The following is a 9,623-nucleotide window of genomic DNA, read 5'->3' as shown; positions in this document are numbered from 1 at the left end:
GAACTGATAGAACAGCTAGTCTAAAAGAAGTATTTTATAGCATTGCATTCCAGAACATCATCTAGCTGCCATCCTCACCTCTTGTGACAGTAAACTAATACTTGCTTTATATTTTTCACACCAATTTTCCATTTGCAACATACCCGAGGCTATATTTAACTACAGTTTTAAAATGCTTTAACAGCAGACACAGTGACTGGCAGAGCCCAGGTCCTTGTAGCGGGAAGAGAAAGGTAGAAGACCATTTTTATGAGCCAGGCTGCGGCTGCTGGGCGTGACACGCTACCAGCAGAGTTGTTGAACTTGTTGACATTAGACTTCAGCATGACAGCTGCTGTTCTCCGGCCCGCCTCTATTGACTGTCCCTGACCGTCTCTGTCCTTTTGATAAAGTTTGGTGAAAGCTGTGAGGGAGCTTGGGAGCCCCTCACATGTCCTTGCCCGTGACACCTTCCCCCCCCCCCCTAACCCGGCGCTGGCGGAAGCAGGAAACTGGGGAGACGCGGTGACGTCACGCCCGGCCTGTGCTGCTGTGTGGCTGCTGCTGACATCAATGGAGAGACGGAGCGGCTCCGGGAGCAACACGGCGGCGGTGGTGAGAGAGGGGCGACCAGTAAGTCAGCTGTCACTGCATGGAATCGTCATGTGTGTGTTGTGTCGATGGTGATAACAGAGAGAAAGTTTGACCAATAACCCCCCCCCCACAATATTCTTTTCTATACCCAGAAGCCTGCTGTAGCTGCCAATTGTCGTATAGGCAATGTCTCATATGCAGTGTGTGTGTATATATATATATATATATATATATATATATATATATATATATATATATATATATATATATATATATATATATATATTCTTCCCCTTAATAAAATAAATGCTTGCTAGGACCACTGTTCCCTTAAGTCCCGCAGGATAGCGGGGTAACCCAGTGATAGACCGCCTGATGCACGTTGGGCATCCCTCTATTCTTTGAAAGGGCCTCACATTACTCTTTTTAGCAGTAGCTTAAATGAATACAGTTAAAGTCAGAGGCCCCTACCTGTAATAATATCTGCAGGTCTTTTAGACAAGCATTACAAGCTGTAACAAATATGACCGCAAAGCAGGAACAAGCTGCGGGCAACAAGTGACTGCTCGGAGGGCCGCCTGTTGCCTATCGCCGCAGTAGCCCATTCTACCTGTGGTAAAGGTTCTGCGCTCTCTCTCTCTCTCTATTAATCAGTCATCCTGCCTTGTAGTTACAGTCCCAGAGGGTGAGGCCGCACCTTTGGGATCTGTTTCCTCATAATTAGCCTCCCTGTTACAAGAGGAGTCTGCTTTTTGTTGTCTTGTTGCATCTTGATAACATATGTGAATATGATTCCTCCCTGAATTATTAACGCTCTGACACTGCTCTTCCTTCTGAATGTCTTTTTTTTTTTTTTTCTATTAAGATCTGTTTATAATGAGCCTAATATTGACATACAGAATGCAGATTGTGAGCTTAAATGAAATCAACCATATTTTTTTTTTTTAATAGAGTAATTTTTATTCCACATCATAATAAAGATACAGACATTTCAGTTTACACTGGGAAACATATTTGGAGTATCACAAAATTCTGAGTCAATCTCTGTTTACATTCAATTATTTTCCATTATAACGGTATACTTGTATGACTGACATTCCCCGCGTTGTTATTCCCGTGCGGTCATCCCGCATTATGCATAATATTGGATGTCTGTATACAGGTCTTGATTCACATACTTAACATTTTAGATATTTTCTCCCCACACTTTTTAGTGTGATTTCTCATCTAATGGGCCATACATAGCCCACAACCCCACTACCCCCAAACTAAACCCTCTATAACAAACTCAAGCCTAATCAAGCTAAGATATACATGGTGTGGTGTGGCAGTTGAATAGTTAACCAGCTACATTAAAGGGGAGACTCAGGGAGACAAAAAGCTCGGCCCGACGCCCTGGGGCCCAAACAACCCCTCCGCAGCGAGAGCCAATGCCTTCTAACTTTGAAGGGCAAGAGAGGAGTATGTGGAGGTGATCCAAGGAGACCATATCTTCTCGTATCTGGTGAGAGCATTATATTTCATATATACATAGCGTTCTTTTAATAGGGTATCGTTTACCAAATTTGTGAAAGCAAGTATCGTGGGGGGACGCGTGGCCATCCATGTCCGCGCGATGCACACTTTTGCAAGCGCGCACACACTACGGGCATACATGCCTTCCCATCGGGACCCAGAGTCAGAGTCGCCCACCCCCAAAATGCAAAATCTCGGAGTCAGTAATCCTCTCGATATTCCCGTATGTTCCAGAATCGACCCGACCCCAGCCCAGAACACCTGCAGCATTGGGCATTCCCATATGAGGTGCCAGAATGTGCCTCCAGCAGCCCCGCACTTGGGGCAATCATCAGTACTATCAGACCTGAATCTGGCCAGCCTGCTCGGTGTCATGTATGATCTATGCAGAATGAAAAGCTGTATCTGTTGAAACCGCAGCGATTTAGTGACCTGGCTCGGGTTACCCAGAGCTCCTTCCCAGTCCTCCCCGTCCATGGGACCCAAGTCACACTCCCATTTTCCCCTAAGATTCGAGAGCGGGTCCGCATGTAGTGTTTGAAGAAGGTACGAGTAGGTGAAGGAGATCACCTTAACTCGACCCAGTGAAGTAAGAAATGTTTTTATGGGGAAAGGGGAGAGCGCCGGGGGGGAATCTCCGAATTGCGCCTGCAAGGCATGCCTGAGCTGTAAGAATCTATACAAGTGAGAGTTTGGGAGTCCAAACTCCTCCTTCAGTTGCTGAAATGATTTCAATGTACCGTCATCGTATAACTGGGACAGCGAGACTATCGAATATGGAGCCCATACCTCCCTGCCCTCTAGGGACCTCAGTTCGTTAAGCAGTGTGGAGTGCCATAGGGGAGTATCCGGGTCGATACCTTCATACCCGAGCATGCCCCTTAATGCCAGCCATATCTTCATTGCCTGAAAGATGATAGGAGGTGAGAGTCTAGAAGGAATACCCCCCACCATGACCTGTGCCGGGGAGAGATCCGGGTAATAACACCGAAGGAACGCCCGGCCCAGCTCCGCCCCCTCCCTTCCTTGGAGCCACAAGCAGCATAGTAGTACAGTTGGAAGTGGGGCAAGGCCAGGCCGCCGTCCCTTTTCTGTCTGGTGAGAGTGGTCCACTTTATTCTAGGTCTTTTGTTGGCCCATATCAAGGACGTCAGGACACTATTTAGTCTCCTGAAGAAGACTGGGAAGATGTATACTGGGGACTGCAATAGAACATATAGTAGTTTAGGCAGAACTACCATTTTAATGAGGCCGACCCTACCCGTCATTGTCAGTGGTAGTTTACACCAAGCTCTCGATTTGCGCACTATTGTTTGTACAAGAGGGTCAAGGTTTAGGGGCACAAAGTCTGCTGGGTTGTTAGTAATTAGAATCCCGAGGTACTTAAACTGGGTTGTCCAACCCAGCGGTAGGGCCATTTTCGGTACCTGAGGGGGGGGACCTATAATGGGCATAATAACTGATTTAGACCAGTTTATGCGGAGTCCCGAGTACCCACCAAAGGTCTCGATGACCCGCAGTGCAGCGGGCATCTCCACCGCATAGTCTCGAAGGAACAATAGCAGGTCGTCCGCATAAAGGGCTATTTTATCAGTACAGGAACCCGTACCTATTCCCTCAATGTCCGGTTGCGACCTGATCAAGCAAGCGAGGGGCTCTATGGCTATGGCAAACAGGGCAGGAGAGAGGGGGCATCCCTGTCTGGTGCCCCGTGTCAAAGGGAAGGAGGAGGAAATATAGCCGTTTACCAGAGCCCTGGCTCGTGGATTCTGATATAGCAGTTTAATCCATTTAATAAAGTTTGGGCCAAAGCCCATGCTCCTCAGGACTCCCCACAGGTAAGGCCACTCGACGCTGTCGAACGCCTTGGCTGCATCCAAAGAGACCACAACCGCGTCCGAGGGGAAGTCTCGAGGAGCCTGCAAAATGGTGTATAGCCTGCGTAAGTTAATGGATGTGGATTTCCCAGGCATGAAGCCTGTTTGATCCGGGTGTATTATAGATTCAATCACTAGGTTGAGCCGGACCGCAAGAATTTTCGCCAAGATTTTGGCATCAGTGGGGATAAGGGATATCGGCCTGTAGGACTCCAGCAGCCTGGGGTCCTTACCAGGTTTGGGAAGCAGTATGAGAATCGCCTCGGACATTGAGGGAGGAAGGCTGTTAGCGGCAAACATTTCATCGTACGTGTTGAGCAGCTGAGGACCAAAGAACTTAATATATTGTTTATATAGTTCGGCGGGTATGCCGTCGCTACCCGGGGACTTACCACCAGGAGACGCCCCAACCGCCGACGTCACTTCCTCCAAGGTCAGAGGCGCCTCCAAGGCGTCCCCGGCCTCGGGGGAGAGTCTAGAAAGGGGAATATTTGTCAGGTACAGGTCTAATTCCTCCATGGTACATGTCAGTCGACTATCGTATACCTCCCTGAAGTAACCACGGAACATTTGTGCCATGTCAGGAGTGGCATCCACCAAGGAGCCGTCGGAGTCAATCAGCTGCGCTATTGTGGTCCCAGGTCGATCGTAATGCACTAAGTGGGCCAGCAAGCTACCTGGCCTGTCCGCCTGCATATAGATGTTAGTGGCCCTAAACAAAAGGGAACGTGCATTTTTGTCTGCGAGGTGAGCCAGCCAGGCTTCCTGAGCCACCAGCCAGCATGCCCTCAGCGCGGGGGTGCCCTCAGTCAGGTATCGCGTCTCCCGATCCCTACACTCTGTCTCAAGCTGTCTTTCCATTGCTCTACTAGCCACCTTGCAGGCAGCAATTTTGCCAATCAATGTGCCTCGCAAATGTGCTTTAAATGCATCCCAAACAACCGGGGCCGGGGCTGATCCCACATTAACCGCAAAAAATCCCTCCCATGTGGACACCAGATCCGGGCAGTCGCCCAGCTGGGCAAGCCAAGATGGGTGCAGCCGCCAATATGACTGTCCCCTCTGATATTCCCCATCTATTGAGAGCACCAGGGGCGAATGATCGGACACCCCCCGTGCTTCGTAATGAACACCCGTCACACCAGGCAGAAGCCCAGGTGAGACCAGGGCCAGGTCGATTCTGGAAAAAGAGCCATGTGTACCCGAGTAGCATGAGTATTGCCGAAGACCAGGATTCCTAATCCTCCAGACATCTACCCACTGCATACTATCTAGAAAATCTGCAAATTTAGATCCAGATGAGATTAAACCACCCCCCGTCCCTTGATCTCGAGGAGCCCTCCATCTGTCCAAAGAGGCATCCAACACAGCGTTGAAGTCCCCCAGGCAGATGACAGGGGTGTGGGGGGAGGAGGCAACAAATGAGGCGGCCTTTTGCAGGACATCATATGAAAAGGGGGGGGGAACATACACAGACAATAGGAAAATATTACGTGAGAATAATTTACCTTCTATGAACACGTATCTACCATGTGGATCTGTATTTACCCTTATCATTTCGAACTGTACGGTCCTCTTAATCATTACCGACACCCCTCGGGAATAAGAGGAGTGCGAGGAATGATATGCCCACCCCACCCAAGGCCTGCGGAGCGACAACAGCCTGTTTCCCTCCAAATGAGTTTCACTTAGGCAAATGATATCCGGGCCATATTTCTTGATCATTTTAAATACTAAGGATCGCTTTACCTTGTTGTTGATGCCCCGGACATTCCACGCCAAGATTTTTAAGGGAGGCATGTCGGCCAAGTCATCAACAGGGGTACAGCGCTCCAATCAACCCCCCACCCACCCCGCCCTCCACTCAGGTAATCGTGTCTCTCGCTGGCCCCGGACCCCGAACCAAACCCCTGAAAACCATGCGAATCTACCACACCCTCCGAATAGCAAATATATAGGCTTCGTAAATACAAAACAAAAAACAGAAGAAAAACTGCTGAGGGGCCAACAACTGCCCCCAACCATCCCCCCACCCCGTATACCTCCCCGAACTGTGGCATACCCATATCCCTAACCGAACTCTAGCCCTGGAGATCCCAAAGCCTACGGCAACACTGTACTAGGCGTACAGATCAAACAACCCCAATACCTAAACCTTTGTACGTTTATACGTTTAGAACTCTTCTCAGCAAAGTCCAGAACCACTAAACGAGAGGGAGCTCCCTGGACTTATACTTGCAGAATGTAGGCCCATAAAAGGGAGGACGACCCGATGTCAGTCTGGATCCAGCTGGCGGGCCCCCGGAGCATATCTGTCCAGCCAGGATGCCGCTTCCCTGGGCGAGCCGAAGAATTTGGTCTCCCCGTCTGCTATCACACGCAACCTAGATGGAAACAGCATCGAGTAGGATAGGTTCAGGTCACGAAGACGTCGCTTTATGGGAAGAAACTGAGCTCGATCTTTTTGAACGTCCGCTGCAAAGTCCGGAAATGCCGACACCCGGACTCCATTCCGGGTTAGAGGGCCCTTCACGCGTCCCAAGCGCAGGACAGAGTCCCGATCCTTATAGTGCAGGAATTTTGCTATAAAAGTTCGTGGTGGGGCGCCTGGGGGTAAAGGCCGGAAGGGCACGCGGTGAGCCCGTTCCACTGCAAACTGAGAGGTAAAGGATTCAGCACCGTATGCCTCTTTTAGCCAGGATTCCAAGAAATCTTCGGGGTGTGCCCCTTCTTCCTTTTCGGGGAGGCCCACAAACCGCACATTATTTCTGCGGAGTCTGCCCTCCATGTCCAGGAGTTTGGTTTGCAACGTTGCGACTTGTTGTGTGACTGCAGACACCGATCTCTGTAGAGGGCCACTGAGGTCTTCCAGATTGGACACCCTTGTCTCGGTTTCGCCCACCCTCTCCCGCACTCGCTGGACATCCTGTCGTAGCAGAGATAGATCACACTGCACCTTCTCCATCTTGTCCGACAGACGCTGTTCACTAGCCGCTATGGCCTCCAGGACCTGCTGAATGGAATGAGCAGATGGCTGTGCGTTCCCCCCGGAGTCGGCCCCAGCCGATGGGTCCGCTCCGGCTGGGGGGGAGAGCTTAGGAGATGTCTGTGTCGACTGGGATGCAGGCTGTCGGGCAAACTTCTCCAGTTTAGCCGCGGCCGCACTCTGGCCGCCTTTCACCATCTTGTTAGGGCCCGGCACTATTTGAGAGTCCCAATATTCAGTGTCAAAAAATATATATCAGTGGGCAGTAGGTGCAATATCAGCAGCACTCCAGACCCTGAGGTATCCAGCCTTTATGTTGAAGGGAGAAGGGGGACCAGGGGGGTCCAATGGTATAGATAAATATGTCCAGCGTGTGGTTTTATATAGGCAATATGCAGGGCAGCTGGGACAAAGTCCAGACCTCCAACCCAGTACACACTGTACCTTGTTGTGAGTAGTTGTATAGGGAGCTGCAGGTAAAATGGCCGCCCAGCTCTCAGATCTCTCCCCCCTCTCTCACTGCACCAGCCTTCAGGGGTATATGATATTTTGTTTGTGGAGCCCTGGGGGTGCAGGAGTGTGATGCCGCTCTCCCTCTGCGCCGCCGGCCGCTGTGGTCGTTCCGGGCGCTCGATCTTGTGCGCGCGCGCACGCGCCCGACGGAGCTCCAAACTTGAGGCCGGGGACTGAGCTGCGGCCTAGGCCCGGATTCCGGGCGGCCGCCGACGCGAGCAGGGAGCGCTCGTACGGATCCACGCAGCGCCCACCGCCTTCCCAGTACCTTCATGCAGGAGAGGAGACTGGAGGAGACCAGAAACAGAGCCCCAGGATTTTGACAGGATTTATTTTCCAGGGAGCTCCTCGGTTCTGCTACCTAGTCTCTTGCCGCCGTGGCCACGCCCCCGAAATCAACCATATTTAACAGATTCCTGCATGTTTAGTATCACTGTAATGGCTAATGCTGTTGGGAATATAAAAGTCCCTAATCTGAAACAATGTGTTATTAAAATGTTTTATTTTCATTTACTCTTAGGTAAATATGATGAGCAATAGTGTAAATCCTAAGCAATGGTGATTCAGTCCTGGGCCGTGTTACATTTATGATACCCTTGTGCTTGTGAACCAGGTATGATTGAACCATTAAATCTGATGCAAGCTGAATTCTATAAAAAGCATGACTAATGATGTTCACAGGTATATGTTAATGTTGCTATACTTAGAAAATGCAATGGTATGCCTTCACATTAAAGAACAATGGCTCTCACTCGGCTGTATGTAAAATGTTTTTCCACTCACGCTGGACAGCGTATCATGCATTAGTACTACTGTTTTTAGCTGTGTATGTAACTAAGCCCAGCTTACCTTTTTGCCTCTTATCTTTAACAGAATAATATTGACATTGTTTCATGTTCTAAATATGTTGTGCAAACATGCATTTACGTTTGTGCAGGTGAAAACAAATACACTTTTGCACTCGTGTAATTTGTCAGTGTTACTCTAGTTCAGTGGTGGGGAACCTTTTTTCTACCGAGGGCCATTTGGATATTCATAAAATCCTTCGGGGGCCATACAAGTCTGCCCCCGCGTGCGCCCAAAAAATGGGTGTGGCCAGTTAAAATGGGACGTGATACACATATGCCCCCAATAGTGCAGTGCCAGATCCACAATTGCCCCCACAGTGCCAGGTATACAGATGCCCCTCACAGTGCCAGGTATACAGATGCCCCTCACAGTGCCAGGTATACAGATGCCCCTCACAGTGCCAGGTATACAGATGCCCCCCACAGTGCCAGGTATACAGATGCCCCCCCGTGCTGCTTACCGCTCCTTTCGGCGGGGACACAGAGGAGAGAGCGGCTATGTTGGGCGGCGGCGTGTAAGACTTGAAACCAGCCGCCGGTTCGAGAGCCAATCAGAGCTCGCGGACCGGCAGCCGCTGCTCCTGATTGGCTGCCGATCCGCGAGATCTGATTGGCTCCCGAACCGACGGCTGGTTTCAAGTCCTACACGCCGCCGCCCGACAATAGCCGCGCTCTCCTCCGTGTGGTGACAGCTGAGACACACTGCCGCCGGACTGTGCGGCGGCGTGTCTCACTGAGAGGAGCGGGTGGGCCGGACCAAACGGCTTCGCGGGCCTTATACGGCCTTCCCCACCCCTGTTCTAGTTTAATGATTGACATTTTTCCAATCCGGGACAGATCCCTTTCAGACCGCGGCTCTGACCCAGACTATTCCTGGGTCGGCGCCGTTTACAGTGCACACTGGTGCTATGGAACTGATCTGTCAGCACCTGGAGATATCATCACTTGTTGCCCCTTAACCTGGGTCCTTCTCAGGATCCAACCCTGCAAGCTGCCTGGGTTGGATTTCCGGGTAACTAAATCTGGGTTATTTTTTTGGGACACTTTCACACCAAGCCGTGACTTGGCTTAACTTGGCAATAACCACGGTGGAGCAGCGGTATGAAAGGGATATAAAGCTGCTGCTTTAACCATTTATTTATTTGTACTAGGATACTTGTTCTACTCAGGTCCTGGATTATAGGTCGACCCTATATGGTCGACAGTTAAAAAAAAAAGGTCGACATGGTCAGTTTTTTTCTTTTTTTAAAGCATTTACCATCCTCGTGGACTACGAATTGGAATAGTAACCTGTGCCAAGCGAAGCGTAAC

At 50.2% G+C, this 9,623-nt stretch overlaps 1 protein-coding gene across 4 annotated transcripts in view; it reads left to right on the top strand.

Annotated features, from left to right (window-relative positions):
• Positions 1–283: 283 nt before the first annotated feature.
• NIPA2 (NIPA magnesium transporter 2) overlaps positions 284–9,623 on the top strand; it is an 86,162-nt gene continuing 76,822 nt past the window's right edge. The window contains exons 1-2 of one of the 4 annotated variants that reach the window (XM_063953282.1): positions 284–612; positions 7,985–8,077. The gene's annotated coding sequence lies outside the window, so the exon portion shown is untranslated. The remainder of the gene's footprint in view (positions 613–7,984; positions 8,078–9,623) is intronic. The other 3 variants (XM_063953281.1, XM_063953283.1, XM_063953284.1) reach the window with 3 other exon arrangements.

Source organism: Pseudophryne corroboree, chromosome 2 (assembly GCF_028390025.1).
Source record: "Pseudophryne corroboree isolate aPseCor3 chromosome 2, aPseCor3.hap2, whole genome shotgun sequence".
Lineage (NCBI taxonomy): Eukaryota > Metazoa > Chordata > Amphibia > Anura > Myobatrachidae > Pseudophryne > Pseudophryne corroboree.
This window is presented reverse-complemented; position numbering and strand designations above follow the sequence as displayed.